Source organism: Ranitomeya imitator, chromosome 6, assembly GCF_032444005.1.
Source record: "Ranitomeya imitator isolate aRanImi1 chromosome 6, aRanImi1.pri, whole genome shotgun sequence".
Lineage (NCBI taxonomy): Eukaryota > Metazoa > Chordata > Amphibia > Anura > Dendrobatidae > Ranitomeya > Ranitomeya imitator.
Genome location: NC_091287.1, coordinates 352,504,235 through 352,519,391, shown reverse-complemented (window position 1 = coordinate 352,519,391; position 15,157 = coordinate 352,504,235). Strand labels below are relative to the sequence as shown.

At 43.4% G+C, this 15,157-nt stretch overlaps 1 protein-coding gene across 2 annotated transcripts in view; it reads right to left on the bottom strand.

The window, feature by feature from the left end:
* Positions 1-15,157, bottom strand: part of MBP (myelin basic protein) — a 282,046-nt gene that overhangs the window by 87,874 nt on the left and 179,015 nt on the right. The window lies entirely within an intron of this gene.

Genomic DNA, 15,157 nt, shown 5'->3' with positions numbered 1-15,157 from the left:
GCATGCGTCGGTACGACGCACTGCGAAAGGCCCGTACCGACGCTAGTGTGAAAGCAGCCTTATACTGACAAGTAGACAGTCACCGAGGATGGCAGGCAGCAAGGATTCTGGGAGATATGTGGTGGAGGGAGCAGGTTGACAGCAGCACAGAGTATTTCAGGAGAGCAGTGTGCTGGTCTATAGGGGCCCCCTGTTCGGTGTGCGGAGCAGCCAGGGATTGTACATAGAGCGCTGTCTTTTATACACATGGATGGACCGTCTGCTTGTCTGCTCCACAGAAATCCAGGAAACATTTCTGCGGATTGATGGCCTGTTCTGATCCAGACTTTGCATACAGACCCCATTCCCCTCCTCAGATCCTGTCTTCCCCATCCTGTCCTGGCGATGTGTGAAAGAGAGGCAACAGGCGCAGTCTGGGGTGACGCTGGGAAGGAAATGTAGCCATATAGTAACAATAACAATGAGACCCCTCTCTTCAGCTACCTCACCAGCCTTCCCCTGACTGCACCTAACTGGAGGTCATTCTGTCCCCTCTATTACTCCAGACCCGCGTGCAGGTGCTCAGCCAGAACCACCATAGAATGCGTCTGCTTTCTGAAGATAATACTACCATAGTGTTCTCACATAATACCGCCATATAGATCACACACAATACTATCAAATAGATCACACAATACTGTCATACAGTTCTCACATAATACCACCATATAGATCACACAATACCACCAGTGTTCTCACATACCGCCATATAGATCACACATAATACTGCCATAGTGTTCTCACATAATACCACCATATAGATCACACATAATACTGCCATAGTGTTCTCACATACCGCCATATAGATCACACATAATACTGCCATAGTGTTCTCACATAATACCACCATATAGATCACACATAATACCGCCAGTGTTCTCACATACCGCCATATAGATCACACATAATACTGCCATAGTGTTCTCACATACAGCCATATAGATCACACATAATACTACTATAGTGTTCTCACATAATACCGCCATATAGATCACACACAATACTATCAAATAGATCACACAATACTGTCATACAGTTCTCACATAATACCACCATATAGATCACACATAATACCGCCAGTGTTCTCACATTCCGCCATATAGATCACACATAATACTGCCATAGTGTTCTCACATAATACCGCCATATAGATCACACATAATACTGCCATAGTGTTCTCACATACCGCCATATAGATCACACATAATACTGCCATAGTGTTCTCACATAATACCGCCATATAGATCACACACAATACTATCAAATAGATCACACAATACTGTCATACAGTTCTCACATAATACCACCATATAGATCACACATAATACCGCCAGTGTTCTCACATTCCGCCATATAGATCACACATAATACTGCCATAGTGTTCTCACATAATACCGCCATATAGATCACACATAATACTGCCATAGTGTTCTCACATACCGCCATATAGATCACACATAATACTGCCATAGTGTTCTCACATAATACCGCCATATAGATCACACACAATACTATCAAATAGATCACACAATACTGTCATACAGTTCTCACATAATACCACCATATAGATCACACATAATACCGCCAGTGTTCTCACATTCCGCCATATAGATCACACATAATACTGCCATAGTGTTCTCACATAATACCACCATATAGATCACACATAATACCGCCAGTGTTCTCACATACCGCCATATAGATCACACATAATACTGCCATAGTGTTCTCACATAATACCGCCATATAGATCACACATAATACTGCCATAGTGTTCTCACATACCGCCATATAGATCACACATAATACTGCCATAGTGTTCTCACATAATACCGCCATATAGATCACACACAATACCACCATATAATTCTCACAATACTGATCAAGCATAATACCACCATACAGATCACATAATACCGTCATATAGATCTCACATAATGCCATAATACAGCATGACGCCCGCAGCTCCTGTTATCGCACGCATTGAGTTGTGTGTGCAATGGGGAAAGATATGCAGGGGGGAGAGGAGTGCATAGGAGAGGATTAGATACACGGTTCACCAGACAGTATCACACAAGAGAGGATTAGATACACAGCTCAGCATAATATCACACAGTATAGGATTAGATACACAGCTCAACAGACAGTATCACACAGGAGAGGATTAGATACACGGCTCAGCAGACAATATCACACAGGAGAGGATTAGATACACGGCTCAGCAGTCAGTATTCCACAGGATTAGATACACAGGTCAGCGCAGGATAGGATTATATACACGGTTCACAAGACAGTATCACCCAGGAGAGGATTAGATACACGGCTCAGCAGACAGTATCACACAGGAGGATTAGATACACGGCTCAGCAGTCAGTATTCCACAGGATTAGATACACAGGTGAGCACAGGATAGGATTAGATACACGGCTCAGCAGTCAGTATTCCACAGGATTAGATACACAGGTGAGCACAGGATAGGATTAGATACACGGTGCACCAGACAGTATCACACAGGAGAGGATTAGATACACGGCTCAGCAGTCAGTATTCCACAGGATTAGATACACAGGTCAGCACAGGAGAGGATTAGATACACGGCTCACCAGACAGTATCACACAGGAGAGGATTAGATACTTGGCTCAGCACAGTATAGTGATAGATGCACGGTCTGATGTCCTGTGAGGAGCTGCAGTGAGGCCCGAGCAGCACAGAGCCTCCCCATCCCCCCTTACCTCTCTGCAGCTCCTGATAGAGGACATCAGACGGCAGCACTCCTTCACCCTCTCTAGCGATTACAGCCACACACCAGGCAGCAGAGGACAGAGAACGGCCGCTGACAGTGTGAAGGGGAGACAGATGTAGCTGCCCCTCCAACAGCACAGCTCAGTCACAGTGGAGCTCACAGGTACACTCCACTGTAGGCTGAAGCAAGATGGCGCCGATCTCCTGCCTCTGCTGTGATGTGGAGAAAGCCGAGGGGGCGTGGCCACATCAGAGCAGAGAGCAGCTTATAATGCTAGCTATGGGGTCGCCTCCCGACTACTGATGTCTATGTCCAGGGCTGCCGTATTTGCAAACTGTAAGTGTCGTGCAGCTACACTTACAGTCCTGCAAATCAAAATGGCGGCGCCCAGTGGCAGAAAAAAAAATGAATAAAAAAAAAAACAATAAATACTATGCACTTGAAAATAACTTATAAAAATAAGGAATTAAAGAGTTTTTTTTTTTTTTTACAATATTAAAACGCGGCACCTTCCCTTTAAGGCACAGCTTGAAAATAATGGTGGCCACACAAATATTGACACACTTGGCGCAATTTGGGCATTTTCACTTAGGGATGTAGTCACTTAATGGCTGCGGCTTGAGTTATTTAGAGGGCACACCAAAGTTGCACAGTTATACAAGGAGTACACTTACTACTTTACATTGTATCAAAGTGTCAAGTTCAGTGTTGTCCCGTGAAAAGATATAAAATACTTACAAAAACATGAGGGGTGTACTCACTTTAGTGTATACAGTGTGTGCAACTATTGTTTTATTGTTGAAAAAAAAATGTTTGGAAAGCGTGTTTTTCTTTCTCTGACTCAAAGAGAATCTGTTGCCAGGTTTTTGCCAAAAATCTGAGAGCAGCATAATGTAGTGAAAGAAACTCAGATTCCAGCGATGTGTCACTTACTGGGCTGCTTGCTGTAGTTTTGATAAAATCAATTTTTGAGTAGCAGGAGATCACTCGAGAACTGGCAATCCTGAAATGTCTTCCTCCATACTAATTACTATTGTAAGCCCCCCACCACTGTCTGCTTATGCACATAACGCTGGCAATCAGTGGTGTAGGAGGGTTTAGAGAGCTCAGTATGCAGAAAACAGATAGCCCTGCATCAGATCACACTGATTTAAAAAAAAGCTACAGTATGCAGCGCAGTAAGTGATACATGGCTTGAATCAGGGTCTCTGCCTCTAGATAAGTGTTTCCCAAACTCCAGTCCTCACGGGCCCCAAACACATCATGTTTTCAGGGTTTCCTTAGTATTGCACAGGTGATGGAATAATTATCAAGGCATCAGAGATTGCCCAAGGTTCTCTCACCAGTGTAATATGAAGAAATCCTGAAGAAAACATGACGCGTTTGGGGCCGGTGAAGACTGGAGCTTGGGAAACACTGCTACAGATCATGCTGCACTCACATGGGAAAGCAAGAACCTAGTGACAGATTCCCTTTAATAGAGTAGCTGACTAAATAATGAAATACATAAGTATATTAATAAATATTCCTTTGGTGTACGGAAAGGAAATAGATCAGTGTAAAACATATGTAATTACTACTAACCTGGCACTAAAATAGGAGAAGCTAGTACAAGAATCGTTCTGTGCCAACAATTTCTGACATGGCATTGTAATGCCCTTGAGACTGATGAAATGTAGGTGGGCATGTAATCAAGAAAGAGTGCTGGATTCATCCTGCTTAACCAGCCTCCCCGTATAATGGCTTGCATTGTTTAAGCCTCTGCTTAAAGGACTGCAAGAACAGCAGTCTTGTCACTACCAGGACGCAAGTATGAAGCAGAAAATACTAGCCAGCTTTGCATTTGGAATCTGAAAAGTTAGCCTTCATTTTTGAAAGGCAGAACAGCTTCCTTACACCGTCATTTTGTAAGCAGCACTAAGATCTGAGCGCTTATTACTGTAACATATATATTAACCCCTTCACCCCCGGAGCTTTTTCCGCTTTTTCATTTTCGTTTTTTGCTCCCCTCCTTCCCAGAGCCATAACTTTTTTGTTTTTCCGTCAATATGGCCATGTGAGGGCTTATTTTTTGCGGGACGAGATGTACTTTTGAACGATACCATTGATTTTACCATGCCATGTAACAGAAAACGGGAAAAAAATTCCAAGTGTGGTGAAATTGCAAAAAAAGTGCAATCTCACACTTGTTTTTTGTTTGGCTTTTTTGCTAGGTTCACTAAATGCTAAAACTAACCTGCCATTATGATTCTCCAGGTCATTACGAGTTCATAGACACCAAACATGTCTAGGTTATTTTATATCTATAAGTGGTGAAAAAAAATTCCAAATTTTGCTAAAAAAAAAAAAAAAAAAATGCGCGATTTTCCGATACCCGTAGCGTCTCCAATTTTCGCGATCTGGGGTCGGTTGAGGGCTTATTTTTTGCGTGCCAAGCTGGCGTTTTTAATGATACCATTTTGGTGTAGATACGTTCTTTTGATCGCCCGTTATTGCATTTTAATGCAATGTCGCGGCGACCAAAAAAACGTAATTTTGGCGTTTTGATTTTTTTTCTCAATACGTCATTTAGCGGTCAGATTAATCCTTTGTTTTTATTGATAGATCGGGCGATTCTGAACGCGGCGATACCAAATATGTGTATGTTTGATCTTTTTTTAATTGTTTTATTTTGATTGGGGCGAAAGGGGGGTGATTTGAACTTTTATATATTTTTTATTTTTTTTATATTTTTAATCACTTTTTATTTTTTATTTTGGCATGCTTCAATAGCCTCCGTGGGAGGCTAGAAGCATGCATAACTCGATCGGCTCTGCTACATAGAGGTGAAGTACAGATCACCTCTATGTAGCAGAAATGCAGGGTTGCTTTGAACGCCGACCACAGGGTGGCGCTCAAAGCAATCGGCCATCAACAACCATAGAGGTCTCAAGGAGACCTCTGGTTGTTATGGCGATGCACTGCTGACCCCCGATCATGTGACGGGGGTGCGCAGTGCGAGCACTTCCGGCCGCGCGGCCGGGAGCGCTAGTTAAATGCCGCTGTCAGCGCTTGACGGCGGCATTTAACTAGTTAATGGGCGCGGGCGGATCGCGATTCCGCTCGCGCTCATTGCGCGCACATGTCAGCTGTACAAAACAGCTGACATGTCGCGGCTTTGAGGTGGGCTCACCGCCGGAGCCCACCTCAAAGCAGGGGATCTGCCAGCTGACGTACTATTCTGTCAGCTGGCAGAAAGGGGTTAAAATGCATGTCTCACCTATAGTGGCACAGCTCTATACATTGTGGAGTGGTTCCGAAAGCTGCCTTCCATTCACTTGTATGCGAGACTGCAGTACCACTCACGGCCACTACACAATGTCCAGAGCTGTGCCCTGGACCCTTTCAATCAGTTGATTGGTGGGAGTGCTGAGAGTGGAATCCTGGACCTAAGGAACGAAAATCCATTTACTATCCATTTCCACAACTACAATAGTTTATATCCTTATCTGTCAAGTTGTTTCAGAAGTTAGATGAAAACTAAAATGGTGGTCATTACCGTGAGTATGCGAGTACATGTATTTAGGAATTAGGGGAAAGAATGAATCATTGCTAACAGAAAAGCTTTCACCCAACTTTTAGAAAAAGAACTTTATACAAATGTAAAAAAATTGTTTCTTTCCTTTAAAGCAATTCCCTCTGGTGATCGATGCAAGGGCCTTATCAAAAAGATTAAAAAAACCATTTTGTACCATACAATGATAGAATTGTTTAATCAGTATTTTAGTGAGCAACTGTTCATCAGGGCCTGGCCTGATAAACTACAGCCTTCAACATGGCATAAATGGGTACGATAAATAATCTTGGGACAGATTAATGTTGATTAATATTTAGCAAGTGTAAACTTAATCTGGATTTATTGTGGTGGGTTAACAAACGAGGGTTGCTAGGAACGCTTATTTCCCTATAACCAGCTAGTTAAAACAGGCTGATGAGCATCCGATGAGGAACAAAAGAACTTTGTAAGGTGAAATTAGTTTTAAAGGGAATCTGTCAGTAGAATCAATCCTGCTAATCATCTATATACAGGTCAGAGAAAGTTGAATAAAATGATACCTTGATATCTGTGATCTGATGTCTTATTTTTAGGGTAAATTCGTGTTTTTCTAAATCTATAAATGAGATATTAAGATTCATGGGCCAGACACAGATCCACATGAGAATCTGTCTCCAGAGAATACTTTAAATGAAAGGGGTCATTATTAGTGTGAGACATGTAATGGCTGACAATCAAACAAATAAATCAGCAATCTGTAGCGCCATAGCAAGCAAATATGAAATATGAAAATTGAATTGCATTACTGCACTAGAAATATGAAAAATTGAGAATGCTAGGCGCCTAAATTGGCCAATTCATGTGTACCTGGAAACCACATTAAGGCAATTCTGATTTCCAGGGCTTAACTTAATGCCAATCCTCTCTTAGAATAAAGTCTTCATCTGTATGGGAACTTAATGTGAATCCCTCTCTTAGGCTACAGTCACAGTATTTGGCCAGTACTTCACATCAGTATTTGAAAGCCAAAACCAGAAGTGGGAGAAAAAAATCAGAAATGTTGGATATAATTCTATTATACTTTTTCTCGGATTGTTCCTCACCTGGTTCTGGCTTACAAATAATGATGTAAAATACTGACCAAATACTGATAGTGTGATCGTAGCCTTAGACTGAAATCTATATCTCTGTGGAGGGGTAGGGTCCTGCTGTGATTAAAAACGCCTAAGGCTAAAGGGCGGAGTGCTCAGTCAGAAGGCTAATGAATACAAATTTCAAAAAAATGAGTCACATTCAAACAAACTAGGTCTGAACAGGTGCTTACCTAGAGTCCCCTCCACAGATACAGATTTCAGTCTAATAGAGGATTCACATTAGGCCGGGATCACACTTGCGAGAAACTCACACGAGTCTCGCATCTCAATACACGGCACTGTGGCTGGCATTCGGGATCGGAGCATGCGGCTGAATGTATTTCTATGCAGCTGAGCGCTCCCGTCCGAGTGCCGGCGGCAGTGCCGGGTAATGAAATGCGAGACTCGTGCGAGTTTCTCACAAGTGTGATCCTGGCCTTAAGTTCCCATACAGATGAAGACTTTATTCTAAGAGAGGATTGGCATTAAGTTAGGTCCTGGAAACAAGAATCGCCTTAACGTGGCTTCCAGTTACACATGAATTGGCAAATTTATGCGCTAAGCATTCTCAATTTTTAATATTTCTAGTGCAGTAATGCAATTAAATTTTCATATTTCATATTTGCATGCTATGGCGCTACAGAGTGCTGCTTTATTTGATTGTATAGGAGTTGATGACTAGGTAAGAAGCTGTTCATACCTAGTTTATGTTTGGATGTCACGGTCAGTTTTTTTAAATTTGTGTTCATTAGCCTTCTGATTGAGCACCCCACCCTTTAGCCTCAGACATTTTTAATCACAGCAGGACCCTACCCCTCCACAGAGATATAGATTTCAGTCATAGGCTAGTTTCACACTAGCGTTTTGAGGAGCTGCGGACTTCCTCCGTGAAGCCCTGCCCTCGGCCACACCTCCACCGCTAGCTCCGCCTACTTCTGCGTGCAGCCTGCGTACCTATCTTTAACATTAGGTACGCAGGTCGTGCGGCTGTATGCGGATGCTTCCGCATGCGTTGTTTTGACGATGCGGAGAAAAAAAGAAATTGCTACCAGCTGCGTCCTACGCTGGTCGCCGCATCGTCAAAACGACGCATGTGGAAGTATCCGCATACAGCGGCACGACCTGCATACCTAATGTTAAAGATAGGTACGCAGGCCGCATGCAGAAGTAGGCGGAGCTAGCGGCAGAGGTGTGGCCGAGGGCGGGGCTTCACGAAGGAAGTCCGCAGCTCCTCAAAACGCTAATGTGAAACCGGCCTAAGAGAGGATTCACATTAAGTTCCCATACAAATGAAGACTTTATTCTAAAAGAGGATTGGCATTACGTTAGGTCCTGGAAACGAGAATTGCCTTAATGTGGCTTCCAGGTACACATGCATTGGCCAATTTATGCGCCTAGCATTCTCAATTTTTCAGATTTCTAGTGCAGTAATGAAATTCAAATTTTCATATTTCATATTTGCAGGCTGTGGCGCTACAGAGTGCTGCTTTATTTGTTTGATTGAATATGAGTTGGTGACTCTAGGTAAGCACCTGTTCAGACCTAGTTTATGTTTGGATGTGATGGTCAGTTTTTTGAAATATATAATGGCTGACAGTCTGCTCTCACTGTAGAGCTATGTGTGATTATAACTAACACAGCACAGCAGAGCTGAGCTTTGTCTTATTTACAAATGTCAGCTTTGCTGCAGAAATGTCTGATTACAACTTGCACAGTAAAACAGAGTTGAACTCCAACTACAAACACATCTGCTGCTTTAGTTCTCTTCTCACAATGCTGTCAGCCCTGCTGTACTGCTCTTCCCTTCACACTGGCTGCCTATGAGATAGAAACTGAAGAACCGTACAGTTGTTTGCAATTCTGTGCTGCATAAGTTGTTATCACTGTACAGACTTTCCAGCCATCACATGTCTCACTCAGGGAAATAAGTATGGTTTTCTGAACTTCTGGTCATGCGCAGTGCGCCTCTGAAGCATACACCTGGCTACCGAGGTGCAATGACGTTGCCGAAATGAGCGACGCACATACACGAGAGTAGAGATCCAAGTCTGTGCATGTGCTGCTTTCGAGGCCATTTTCCTGAAGCCCACTTCCGTGAAATCAATGCGCAGAGTGGGGACTCCTCTCCTGCCTCACCATTGACATTTTGTTGAAGTCCAGGGCCCAATCGGAGGCAAAAATTGTGGCACAATGAACTTCGTAAATCTCCTCAGATGTGTGCTGGAAAGTGAAGAAGCATGGTCATGCTAGAGCAGCAACAACTTCGCTCTTCTCAGTCTTGGGTTTTAATAGAATCCCACATAAGTGGCAGTCCAGGCTATAAGTGCATGGAAAAAAGCAAGATACCACGTCCTTAACCGGAAAAATTAGCTGCTTTATAGTATGTATACGCTAAAAACAAACATTGAAAAAATGCTTTTAGAGCACAAGAGCAGCCTCTAATGAACCTGATGTAGGGTTTTGGTTCTATCGGAAAAAATGATTTTTAAGAACATGTTCAAATTCTTCTGTTATATTCCCCACTGGAAATGAATCCTAAGAGCAAGGGATATATAAGGCAAATCAATGCATTCCAGCACTTCTTCAATGCAGGAAAAAAGAAAGCCAAGCGTGTCACAAAGTCACAATACCTTAAACAGGTCCCCCATATTGCACTAAGGGGGATACGTCCATGTGCCTCTACTGCATATATGACTGGGTGTACCAGAAGGTTGGATGGCATTAACCCATGTAGAATCGATAAATGAGGTCCTTGTTGTGTCATTCCTTTGCACTACACCAAGGCTTTTTCATGTATAGGTCATGCAACCTAAAGAACAGAGCCTTAATCAGTGTCATATCAGAAGCGTATCTCCAGCTTAGAAGCAGCCTCCTGTCTCCCTCTCACACAGAAAATGTCCATAATGAGTACCGGGAAAATATTCAGATTATATTAGCAGAAATAGGCAGACAGCTGGGGATAGAAGATTGGAGCAGTATGTGGATTTGTTGTCATGGTGTCTAAAAATCTACTGCTTGTATCTAGCCTTTATGACTATTTCCAAGATAAGAAAACAAAGTTCTGGAATATTCCATAGGGCTAAAATTGGATTTGACTACCCAAACAAGAGACACACGGCCATTAATATTACAGCCTACAATCATTGAAAAGTTGATTTCTAGAATTTAATTTCAACGTAAGATTCCATCGTAGAGGTTTCTAGTTACAGTTTATCTATTTCTTAGGATTTATCTGTTAAAACGCCACAGTGTGAACATGCTCTCACACATTGCATGTATACCAACTTACGCTCCGGCTCATTTCGCTGTAACTTCTTGCACTTTGTATAAACAAGGGCATGGCTAGGCGAGGCATTTCATCTACATAGCTTCACATGACTAGGTGTTTGCCCAGTCGGGCCCTAATCTTTCTCTGCACTCATCTTGGCTGACACAAGTTGAGCTTTTAATTCTAGAGGATGATATTGTCCTGATTGGGGAACACGGTTTCGCGGTGGGATGACTTATACCTTTTCGATCAAAATGGTGTCAACTAAGAACCCTATATTATTTTCGTGGACAATTACGGTTTACTTATTTACTTACTATGGAGCATATGCTTATTTTGTTTTTAGCTTCGGTTTTTTCCTTTTGATGGTCTATTTGGGCACCAACATCTTTGCATGTTCTGACATCCAATTTAATTTGCAGTACTGAATCAATCAATCGTGTAACCAGTGATACGGCTATTTTTCTAAAATGTCCCAGGACCTGGGTTTTCAACACGATCTCAGGCCACATATTGCTTGTGGTACTGGTAGAAATCTGTGTGGCTAAATTTGCAACCATTGCCTACAGGATCTCTGGACTTGTCTCCCATCAGGCACATCTAGGACGTCATTGGTTGGCAACTGCAAAGCAAGCAGCCGCTCTTGATTTATGTGTCCAAGTGCATTCAGCGTGGTAGAACATTCCTCAGACAACCATTAATGACCTCACTGACAGCATGCCAAGGCGTGTACAGTACATTCATGTATTTTAGCATGGTTCTCATATACGATACTGAATAAAGCAAGATATTTTGAACATTTTATTTCCTTCTTTCATCATTTTCATGTCTATCCATCATGAGAGTTCCATAAATCCAAGACTTTTCCTTCTTGGTGTTGTACTGTCAATGTACGCATGACTTGTGCAATAACTGGAATAATGAACAGCAAGTGCCAGGCTGCTATTCAAAATATCTTGTAAAGACTATTGGAAGTCTATAATGTAGCGTAATTAGAGCAGAACTAATCACTACTATAGGGATCAGGTGTGGCCATATTTGTGGTTCCTGCTATTTCTGTTTATTTTATGGTAAAAAAAAAAACGTAAAAAAACAGAAAGAAAACCTGCAGATATTGTCCAGTTCAAATATTAATGGAAATCAGAATAAAATATCTGATTGTCAAAGGCGTGAATGTGGGCACCAGAAACAGATTATCTTATGACATTGTCACTAATCAAAGCTGGACGGATAACTTGTCTGAAACATTTTTTCTGCTCCATGCAGATGGCACGATCACAATTTGGTGAACCGTGTAAACCCATGAGTCCTTCTTGCCCTGAAGGGGTGATGTAGGTTGGTGGAGTAATATGAAGAATTATATTCTGACACTCATTAGATCCCTTCATATCAACTTAGTATTTGGAATTTTGTAACCTGATTATTGGTGCTGAACAAGAAGTCATTGGAACACGTCTCGAGAAAATGATCTTTTCTATAAATCATATTTTTTCGTTAAATGTATTTTTTTTTTATTTGTTATAAAATCAGTTATTACGGTAATTAAAAGTTGCAACAAATTAAGTTATTTTTTTTTCAACTCTCATCAAAGTATAGAGTGCAAAATGCAAGCACACAATTATAATTAATGAAGCGATAGATATATGTGGCACCCCTAGGGGTATTTGCCACAAAAATAGTTACTGACAGTAAATACAAATACTAAAATAGCAAGACTGCACTACCACCTCCGGCCAGAAGGGGGAGCTCCAGAGACTCCCCTTGATCCATTCTGGTCTGAGAGAAGAAATGGCAGTTGGGCTAAGGAGCTGATAGTGAGAGGTCATACAGTTGAATATCTAACAGCCCTGTGACTGTTACCAGGCCTAAATCACCGGCCTGAGGAGAAGAGGGATAGAGAAAAAGGACATTGTGAGAACCGGGTAGCATTAATCACTACCCAGAACAGGCGCAAAGACGGATACCGGATCCGTGGCTGTATTCATTATATATAATACAGCAACCGGAAAAACGTGAGGTGATATCAGCTTCACTAGGGCCGGACGCAGCAACAGACACAGAGTTCAGCGGTACTCCCGGAGGGGGTAAGCTGATAAAAGGACTCGGGTTGCCCGTCGAACCAGGACCCGGAGGGGACAGATTGGGCCGGCAGCCAGTTCACATACAGCAGCAGGGCCACACAGAAATTGCGCACAATAAGAGGTGAAGACCCCGGCAGGGTCAAAGTAACTCAGAGTTCCCATACAGACTCCGGTGACAGGACTGGTTGTAAATCCTTTTATGTTAAAGTAAACTGGTTAAACGTTTCAGTGCCTCAGTCTTTCATTTGGACAATAGCCATCTATCCAGGATCGGGATCGTCACCGCTGGGAGAACCTGCTGCTGATCAAGTAAGTGCCTGTCCCCTCACGATACCCCTTACACTGTGCATTGCCTGAGGCCACAGCACCGGGTCAAGCCACCCGTGACATCCCCCTCAAGAGACAGACTCCATTGGTCCGGTGCTGGGTATCCCGGTCTCCTGGGCGTCACAATTGGCGTCACGAACAGGATCTAGCCAGCCCGTATACCGGGTATTGTGTGCCGTGATTGGAGCCCAAAACTGTGAAAACTTGGATGAAAAATCTTGAAAATTGACTTTATTAAAGAAAAATCCATTCCCCATTGAAAACTATTGAAAGTGACTTTTCCCCATTGGTTATAATGGAGTAAAGATGGCCGCCATCCCCTGAGGTAATCACTTCATAACCGTTAGGCACGAGACTGTTAATTGAGCTACGCCATCACCTGAGCCCCAGTCTAACTGAAAAACTTCAGAATCCGCCATTACAGAGCGCGGCGGGCGGGAGAAGCAGGGGGCGTGTCATTGTGGGCGGCACCAAGCTGAGCGCTCTGACGTCAGAGCAAGGGGAAAACCAATCCTGCTACACAGCGGAACGAATCTACACTATCCCGACGGAAGCGGAGGACCAGAAGGGTCCGGATTAACTAAGGGGGCACAGTATGTCGCAGCACGGAGACGCCGCAGCACCCGGCGACGCTAATGCAGCTGAAAGACAGAGTGTCGATAGAGAGTCCGGTAGCGCAGCGGTGCAAGGAGTGGCGCCCATCATGCCGGTGCTGATGCCATATACCCCGGGTGGCCCGTGGCTTCCAATGTATGAAGGTGAGCCTCATACCCTTGACAATTTCAGAGAAAAGATGCTGGCCCATTTTGACATGTTCCCCGTGGGTGAAGTTCAACGTGTTAGTCTCCTGATGATGCAGTTAAGTGGCCATGCTAAGCGAGAAGTCACAGCATGGGCAGCTGATCTAAAAGGCACTGTTGAACGCATATTTGCTGGATTAAAAGCTACATTTGAAACCACTGCCGGCAGCAAAGCTAAAGTACGATTCTTTAATTGCAAACAAAAAGCTAGTAAGGGCGTGAGAGACTTTGCCTTAAACCTGCAGGAAGCCCTTAAATCACTTACACTGGCTGAACCCATTTTTAACACCGGAGCGGATAAACTGCTAAGAGATCAATTTATTGAGGGACTCTACACCCCTTCTCACCGGGGGCATGTGAGTATGCTTGTTTTTAAGAAGCCCTGAATTGACATTTGCCCAATTAAAGGAGAGCGCTATACGTCTCCAGCTGGCAGAGGCACCTCGGGATCAGGATCCTGCGCAACCCATGGCAAAGGCACCTCAACAACAGGGAGTGCAAATGACATCAGCTATGTCCGGGGCCATTGCTAAGCCCCTGGGGCCCAGTACTAATGAGGCTCTTCAACAAAAGCTTGACTCTTTAACTGATGTTGTTGCTTCAATGGCTAAAACCATGCAGGAGATGAGAGGACCCAAGATGGAGTTGTCAAACCGTAGAGAAGGTGTTCCATGGATGAGACCCCGGAGATACCCGACATGGAGAGGACGACCCCGCGACCGCTACCAACCGGATGGACAGCCCATTTGCCGCCGTTGCCAGCAGCCAGGCCACTTTGCACGAGATTGTGATTTAAACGTGAATCCCCTGGGAATGCGGGCCGCTTCGCAGGAATGAACTTTCAAGGCCCAACACCCTGGCACGACAGGTACATCGGAGGACGACCCATTATCCCTATCGTGCTGGACGGAATGCCCCTCAACGCTTTGCTGGACACAGGTTCCCAGATTTCATCTATACCGTATATCCTTTATAAGAGGTACTGGGCTGATGCAGATATTGATAAAGGGCCCTCTGATGTTGAACTAGATATATGGGCCAGTAATGGTAAGTTGGTACCGAAACTAGGATTCAGGGAGATGACCATAAAGATTGGTAAAGTAGAATTGAAGAAACAGGGTATAATTGTTGTTGATGTTGACCGGCGGAACTGTGAACCAACTGTATTGATAGGAATGAATGTGTTAGAGAACTGCTTTTCCGAAGTCATTTCTGTCTTACAGCAAATTA